This window comes from Sceloporus occidentalis, unplaced genomic scaffold (assembly GCF_023333645.1).
Source record: "Sceloporus occidentalis isolate IW3139 unplaced genomic scaffold, rSceOcc1.0.p SCAF_165, whole genome shotgun sequence".
NCBI classification, from domain to species: Eukaryota; Metazoa; Chordata; class Lepidosauria; order Squamata; family Phrynosomatidae; genus Sceloporus; species Sceloporus occidentalis.
The window spans coordinates 572,594-580,850 of NW_028317145.1; positions in this window are offsets into that span (position 1 = coordinate 572,594).

The following is an 8,257-nucleotide window of genomic DNA, read 5'->3' on the forward strand; positions in this document are numbered from 1 at the left end:
TTCCAGCACTGGAACCGACTGGCAGTAAGTATATCGCGGCAAATAACTGGGGTGGGGAAAAGGGCATATGGATATGGGGGGTTCTGGAGATATTTCAAGGGGACACCATGAAAATTTATAGAAACTTCTCATCTATCATATGCATTTAAGTGAATATGATGGCTTGAATGTCCCTTTAACTACAGCAGAGAATATCTGTACACGGGCCATTTATATTATGCACAGACTGACAAATAGCCAATACCCAATTATATTATGCACGCTATTATATGCAGCGCACAATAAAATGCAATCACCAAGTCCCCTGCTGTTCATATTCATTTTTCTTGCAGCAAAATATTCTTAAGCTTCTATGGTTTAGATTGTTAGATCTGGTGGCATTTTACCGGCATTATAATACAAAGCAGAAATGTCGCTTACACAGGAGCATTCATCCATAAAACACATTTCCCAGCAATGACAAAAATTTGTTTTTTTTCCCCCATCATACAAATAATTGCCCAATCAGTCAGAGCCATGAGCTTGTTAGGAGAGGGAAACAAATTCATGCTGGCTACCATTTTTCACAGAGCTTCAGACATCATTTATACATCTTCATATAGTTAGGGTAGTCGGAATATTAAGTCAATAAAGGAGATTTTAATAAAAACGCTTTTTTTACAGTCAGGCAAACTTTCTCTTGATAGAGATTTGGTGTTATTTTAAAGAACTCTTTGAAGCTGCTCCACCATTAACCAATAGCGGGACCGATTTATAGGCACAGAAGAATCAAAACAAATATTCAATGTTATCTTTTTTATGCTTCAAACTAGTGTTGTCCAACTTCATTGGTGTGGAGCTGGACCCATAATTACAAATACACACATGCACATTTACGCGGTCACACTATCATCACAGCTCCATAACCTTTACCTAGTCTGGAGCCTTTCCCTAATGCTGCTCACACACACACATCACGTTACATGACCCCACCACCGTGAGTAGGCTGGTCTGAGTTGGAAGAATTTTGGACTAGTTGGACAGCCCTTCTTTCAAGTAAACAGGGCAGTGTAGGTGGCTTTGATCTTCCCTGCGCACCGCAGAGAGCCTCTCTGAATACGTGTCCCCTATAATCGCAAGATCAGGTACTTTAAGAGTTGCGTCTGAATTATTCATGTCCTTTTCTGTCGAAGGTGACCACAACATTCTTGAGTGTGACCAAGTAGCGTAAGCCAATCACATATCCCTCAAAATTATAGGTGTCAAAAATTGGGATGTGTGGCTAAGGATGGGAAGTGAGCGGGGCCAAAAGCGGAATACGCACGATTAACCACTGATCATTCACAAAGAGTCACCTTGTGGTGCTCTGCTGCAGAGCGTTGTAAAGTGACCACGTGGGAGCTGCAATAGAGATCTGTGCTGCAAATTAGAGGATCTCTTCAACTGACCAACAATCAGGCCTGTTGTGAAAACTGGGACGCATGCGACCTGTTCACTACTTTCACAGCAAAGAAACCCAGGAAGAATAGCAATACTTTTTCAATTAGTAGTCCTTATCCATGGCGGTAAAAACAGTGCTACACAACTCTGTAAATGGGCCAGGAACTTGTGTATTGATGTGTGTATGCGCACAAACTGGGACATCCCAAAACTGTGGCCAGTCTACCGCCCTCAAGGGCTGGAGTTGTACATCCTTTAGTAAGTGGGTTAACAGTACATAGGAAGGATATAGGAGGATATACCTCTTTTACCGAACAGAAGGACATTATGGACAAACATAATCTTTAACCCCCTGTCTATGACCAGAGAAAGCCTGTCCTTTAATACAGATGCTTATCTGCATGCAATCCGTTTTAGCAACCAAGACTGGATTTAAATGAAAGCTCCAGACATTCAAAGTCATCTCATGTGAAACATCCATCTTGGTCAAGACACGTTAATGCCGTGAACAGTGTCCATTCTGCTTAGCTGTTGGGAACACAATGTGATAACTCCTCCAGGACCATTCAAGTTCTGGGGGTTAAGTCCACGTAGAACTTTAACAATTATCACCACATTCTGTATTATGATATACAACATCCAAAATACATCACACACATCCCATGCATCCCAGACAAAGAATGCAGTCTTCTCTCCCTATCTGGTGTATTCTTCTATCCCCAGGCTATCCATATGGGATAGAAGAGCCACCCCAAGATCTTTTAACAGTGAGCAGACCAGGGAGCTTCAGACTCCCCTTCCTAGTCCTGCTCTTGTTCCAGCTTCGTATGAAATGATTAGGAATTCTGTTTTGTTGTTTTTTTTACTCCGAGTCCCTCTAATTACATTACCAATGCATATACCATCTCTCTGCCAGAGAGAACTGAACAACTGCCAAGAATTGTATTCTAATTAGTAATCACGATTAAGTCATCTTACAAAAATAGCCAAGGCTTTGTCTTCAATCTTTCACTTGTTTGCATTCAGGAGAAAAAAAAAAGGTTTGTTGCTTTTTTGGTGTTATTAATTTTCTGTTTGTTTTTAATGTACTAATTACTAAGTAAGAATCAAAGAGACCCTGCTGGGGACTGAATTCTCTCTTCCACCAGAATAAACTGTGCGGGTTAAAGCACCGAGACTAATACAACATAAGCACAATGAGGGTTATATATAAGAGCAGTTCTTGTGTATGGTGGTGCAATCACCATAGCAACCACCAGAACACACCATATCTGTGTTTGGGAGGGATATATGTATATATTATAACGTAACAAACTATATCTGGCCATTGAGTTATCTGCAATGTTGATAAGTTACTGATTGTCGAGTGGTTCAAGCAGCTTTTGTAAGGGCACGGTGAGACATTGTCAAGATAATGGTGGCTGTGCCATTCTCTGCCTGCCCTATCAAACAAAAATAACAAACTACGGATGGTTTTAATTAATGAATTTAATGATGCTAAAAGTTATGATATTGGCTGTTCCTCTCTACGTTTATACGTACCATGCTTACAATCTCTGCCCAAAGTGCCATAATTACGTGGACAGGCTGTGTATGTTCTCTTAGTGAAATTAGGTCTACTGACGCCTCCTCTTCCAATACATACAGCGTAGTGAACACAGGTGTCCATGGCAGCTGTAAAGCATTCTCTATCACTTAAATCGGGGCGGAAGTTCAGGGAAAACAAGGAAATTCAATCTGCACTAACAAAATTCACTTACACCCCTAAATCAAAAGAAATCAAACTTCTGCATCTACAGACTTTGATCAAATAAACACCGTAGACTTGACCACACAGAGGACAACATCATTAAATTCCTGACTGTACTGAAAAGAAACCTGTCCGCTTCACAGAAAGAGCTCTCTATATTTATTCCATAGCTAATATAGGAATAGGTTAAAAATACATATTTGTACGATAACAAATAACATGCCCCGCAGCATCATTATTGTATAAAAAGGCGATTCTTTGTAGAATTCTCAGTTGCGGAGATCAGAAGCCACCACGAGGGATCACAATGATGGATGCGACCAGAATGAAAATGATCAAGAGGGTGAAGGCAACTACTTCATATCAGCTGATGTCTGGGTGGGGGTTACAGCCAACTACAGACATATTTAGGTCACAAGCTCCTAGTGTCGGGAACCTTATAACCGTGCACATCGCAAAAAGGAACCCAGGACTCCAGCCTACTGAACTTACGAGCAATTAGATCTTCCAACCAGAAAAAAAGATAATATATAACATTATATATATTCATATAATTATATATATTTTTGTTCTTCTTCAAAGTAATTCTGGCCAGAAATATCGACACAATGGCTGAAACAGCACTTTAAAATAAGAAACTCCACTCTCATCCTTACAGTTCTGAGACAAACAAAATTAACGAGTATCTAAGAGTCATCCTTAAGCGAACTGAAATTTGATTTTCTTTTTGTCCTATAAATTACTCTGAAAGATTAGTTACAGATCCAGAAACACAATGCACCGCAAGTGATCAGTCATTTCTTTGAGTTGTTGTTTGGATAGGAAAACAGTAAGCATGAAACTGTGTGAGATTAGATAAACTAGAACTATTCACAGGAATTCTAACATTTAAAGATTAAAAATGCGCGTTTTACAGCATTTTCATGTTTTTTTTTTTTTAAGTCTTGGTTTGTTAGGAGTTCACAACCAGAGATTCCTTGTTGGGCTTTCACGTCACCCAACATGATAAAAACAAGAGAACATTGGGACTGGAAATAGCAGCTGCCTTTAATTCTGGGCTGTAGTTCCAACAATTGTACTTGCGTCCCAGCTTTAGGTTGTCCTGACCTGCTTTCAGATTTTTAAGACTGCTGGCATCTATCAGACATTGTTAAAAGGGAAAATTGGACGGACCACCCAACGCGCCCATGACGATCCCGTGGCCGCTTGTAAGTGGAGTGAGCCATTTGCTGTTCAGCATCAGACTATTATTATTTATTCGTATATATATTGCCTTCATATCCCACAACACTGTACAATACAGACATACAGAATTGGCCCTAAACTCTGCCACGTGAGATGGGTTGTTTGGTTACAGACATGTTTATAATTAAGCTGCGACCACCAATGAGTGGAGATAATGCTACCAGCCTTCACGTCACGCAGCCTGATGGGTCACTGTGACTTAAACGGTGTTTATGGAAAGAAAATGCTTCCCTTTGTCTATTACTTGGACAACCTTGTGATTCACAACCTATGATTCGGTCTTAAAACGTTCATTTTGTAGGGCATCAGCTTAGCATTGATGCTCTAATAAACCAAATGTCCAAAATGGCGAAGGACTTTCTACATTCCTGGAAAAAGGGTCCCAAGTAACATCCCTTTGAATAAATCCACCATCATATTAACTCCTTCAGGGCAGTTCTAGCATTGTATCTGACAGATAAGGGAGAATATATAATGCCCCGTTAAGGCATTTATCCTTTATATTTTTACATTTACAGGTAAAGAGAAAAATATTTCAGGATAAATACATTTATTTCAGAACACTTTATGCGGTTAGATTAAGAGAGCATTTGTTTATAGGCGACATTATTCACTAAATATTTGTAATTCTGTTAAACATAAAAGCTCATTTTGTGCGTAAAAGCCATTTTAACAGGAATAGGCCCAACCATGTTTAACACTAAATTATCTTAAGTGTTTTCCCAACAAAGGAATTTATTATAAAACGATCTACCCCCTTGGCAGAAAAGCAGTAAACTGGAGAATAAACAGCTGTTAACGTATGCTAATAGCTTTGAATTAACAGTTCTGTTCTGAATATTCAAATCACTCAAAATACGAATTCTAAATGAAGACAGACGATAAATAATTAGGTAGACAATAATTGTAACAACACACATTCGCACGCCAAGGCACGGCACACCTTACCGAATGGCAAAATATTTTACCTTCAAGTAAATAAAAGCTATTTACGGATACGGGTCAATTACAGAACAAAGTAATATTTTTGGCAAGTCCATTGGGAAGCTTCATAACCGCCAATGGATTTACAAGCTGCAGCTGTGCATTTAGTTAATAGACAATTTTTTAAAAAACCCAAGAAAATTAAAAAGTTAGGAATTTATGCTAGACGGAGAATTCCCGTCTTGTCCCAGATGTGCCGTGACAATAAACGGATGCCAAGCAGAACCTGCCTGATCGGGGGGATTGTCGTCCAGGTCACTAAACTGTAGAGGTAAGAGGAATCGTTGGGCTTTAAAGGTGTTTCACTTAGACAAAGAATTAATTACTCTTATACGCTGATCAACGAAACTCTGGCGGAGCTTTCATCCGAAGGTTAAATCACATAACAGCAACACAGAAACTTTTAAGAAGCTTCTTTGGTTTCTATGGCAACAAACTATCAGGCTTCCGAAATCCGCTTTATTCACATCTTTTGGCTAGCCTGAGGGATCAATCACCCTGTAGCTCGGTGCTCCTCAACCCTCACCTCATGGCACACCTAACACGCCGCGGTTTAGGTATTACTCAGGTGTGTCTAAGGTGTTGCCTTGAGGAGAGGGATGAGGAGCACTACTGTAGGTGAACACCTTACGTGTTTCGCACCCAACAATGGCGCTTGAGTCATTAAGCGCCATTGTTGGGGTGCAAAAAAGTGAAGCCTAATAATGAAACTCATTATTAGTAAAATGGGGCTACAGTTTAACAGACCGTTACAGTAGGTGATGAGCAGTGCTGTATTTATGGGGGTTGCTGCCCGACCTGTGCCAGCCGCACGTCCTCAGATCTACCAAGACAGACTTCCTCCTCAGCAGGGGTCTTCCTCTAGAGTACAGAGATATGATGTCATACGGAAATTACACCACAGAGGGGCCGTGAATATATGTGGGGGTAATTGCGCAATCACTTTTCTCCAAGTTGAGTCTCCGCTGATATCTGCGGGATTCAGAGGCTCTACCGGATCCTGTGGTTAGTCGGTCCTGAACAGAGCTGCAGGTCCAATCTGGGTCAGCTCTGGCAAGGCCCCTAGGGCCAGAGGACACTGCTGAGCTCTTAGTCCAATTGACCAAGTGGTATAAAGTACAACAACTGGGTTTGTTTGAATCGGACCACAATCTAAAAGTTGAATAACTGTTCTCAAACACTATTTTTTGCAAATATCTATGCACATAATTTATAAGCCTTCTTATGCACAGGCTTGGAATTCACTGTTTAAGGTTTGCCGAGAGCCATCTCTGTACCATCAGAAATCTCTTAAAAACCTACATATTTGGCCCTTCAGCGATGACAGCTCGGTCATCTCCTAACTGATTTTAAACTTCGGACTAAAATCAGAGCCTCTCTCTGCTTTTGCACAGGTGAAGCAGAATAATCCGGATTCGCTGAAGACTGCAACAATGGACTGTGAAATGCATGTGAAATTGTATAAAAATGCCCATCAAAAAAACAAAAACTTAACCCTGCGTTTATTTTAGGGATCCTGAAGGCTGCTGTACCCAACAGAGCAAAAAAAAAGGAGAAAAAAAGAAAAATGTGAAGTCCAATTAAATGTTTAATTATGCAGACAAACTGATTGCATTTACTGGGTAGACGTCACGGTGTTCATAGGTTTAACGTTAAGCGCAGTATGAATTTTATTCTGATTTACCGTGGTATTCTGGACCAAATCAAGATTTCTGAGCTGAATTAATCTGTTACCTGCGCCTTTCAAACTGTCTGGCTCGCCATTGTTTAGACTTCAATGTCAGATGCTGCTAAGGCTGAGTGTTTTCCCTGCTGCGTCCGCTGGGGATTTTCTTTTTTCTTTTGATGTCATTCTTTATTGCATTCGTTTCACCCGGCCCCATCAACAGAGGAAAATTATATATTTTGTGTTCAGCTGATAATGCTGGATGCGGCGACGAGAAAGAGAAAAGTGTCTATTAACCGATTTGCTGCCAGGCTGCTCTGAGAAGCTCCGATTTGATATGTAGCAAGTTCAGGCGTGAAATGGTTAATACGGTTGCCATTGAACAGCAATTCATTCTGTTCAAATTGTTTATTTGGGAGCGTTGGCCATGAGTGGCTTCCCAGGACAGAGACAAAGCATCACCTCGCCTAGCAACTGAGATGCCTCCTGAGACAAACACCGCACACCTTACCCCCAGCTAAGCATACACACTTAACTATTTCAGCCCGCTGAGGTCTTGGCAGCTAGGTATTTAACCCCTTGTTCCAGCCAAGATAGCACAAGTACCATCCAAAGGGATGGAAACCCCATTTGATCAGATTTCTAGGTGTGCGATTTATTTAAACCAACCTTTAAACCAACATTTCTTTCCAAAATAATCTTGTTAACCAGTTCATCACCAAAGATTCTCTAAATGATCCCTTTTATTTCAAGACTCTGACACAGGCTTACAAATATATACAGAGCAATTGTTATGCTCTGGCTGAGGGTGATGAGACAGTGGGACACAAAAAGCATGTAATCTACTTTAGGAGTATTTTGTTCTCAAAATAAAGAAAATTACTAAACCTGACCCATAAAACTATTCGTCTACAAGCCACAGAAAAACTATAATTTAATGGATTTCAGGAGACTCCAGTATTCTCGAGGCGTGAGGAGTCTCTTATACATCTTCTGGATTGTATGAACTGGCCTAATTTGCCTCATGACCTAGAATACCGGGGCCCTGTCTGCAAAACGCACATCATTCACCCAATTATGTCTCCTGTCTGATTTTACACCTCCTGCACTATATTGATAATCAATTGCCTGCGGTTATGATATCATGCTGCTTATTGACAATAGAAAAGGTGTTAGTTTAAAGGGAAAAGAGA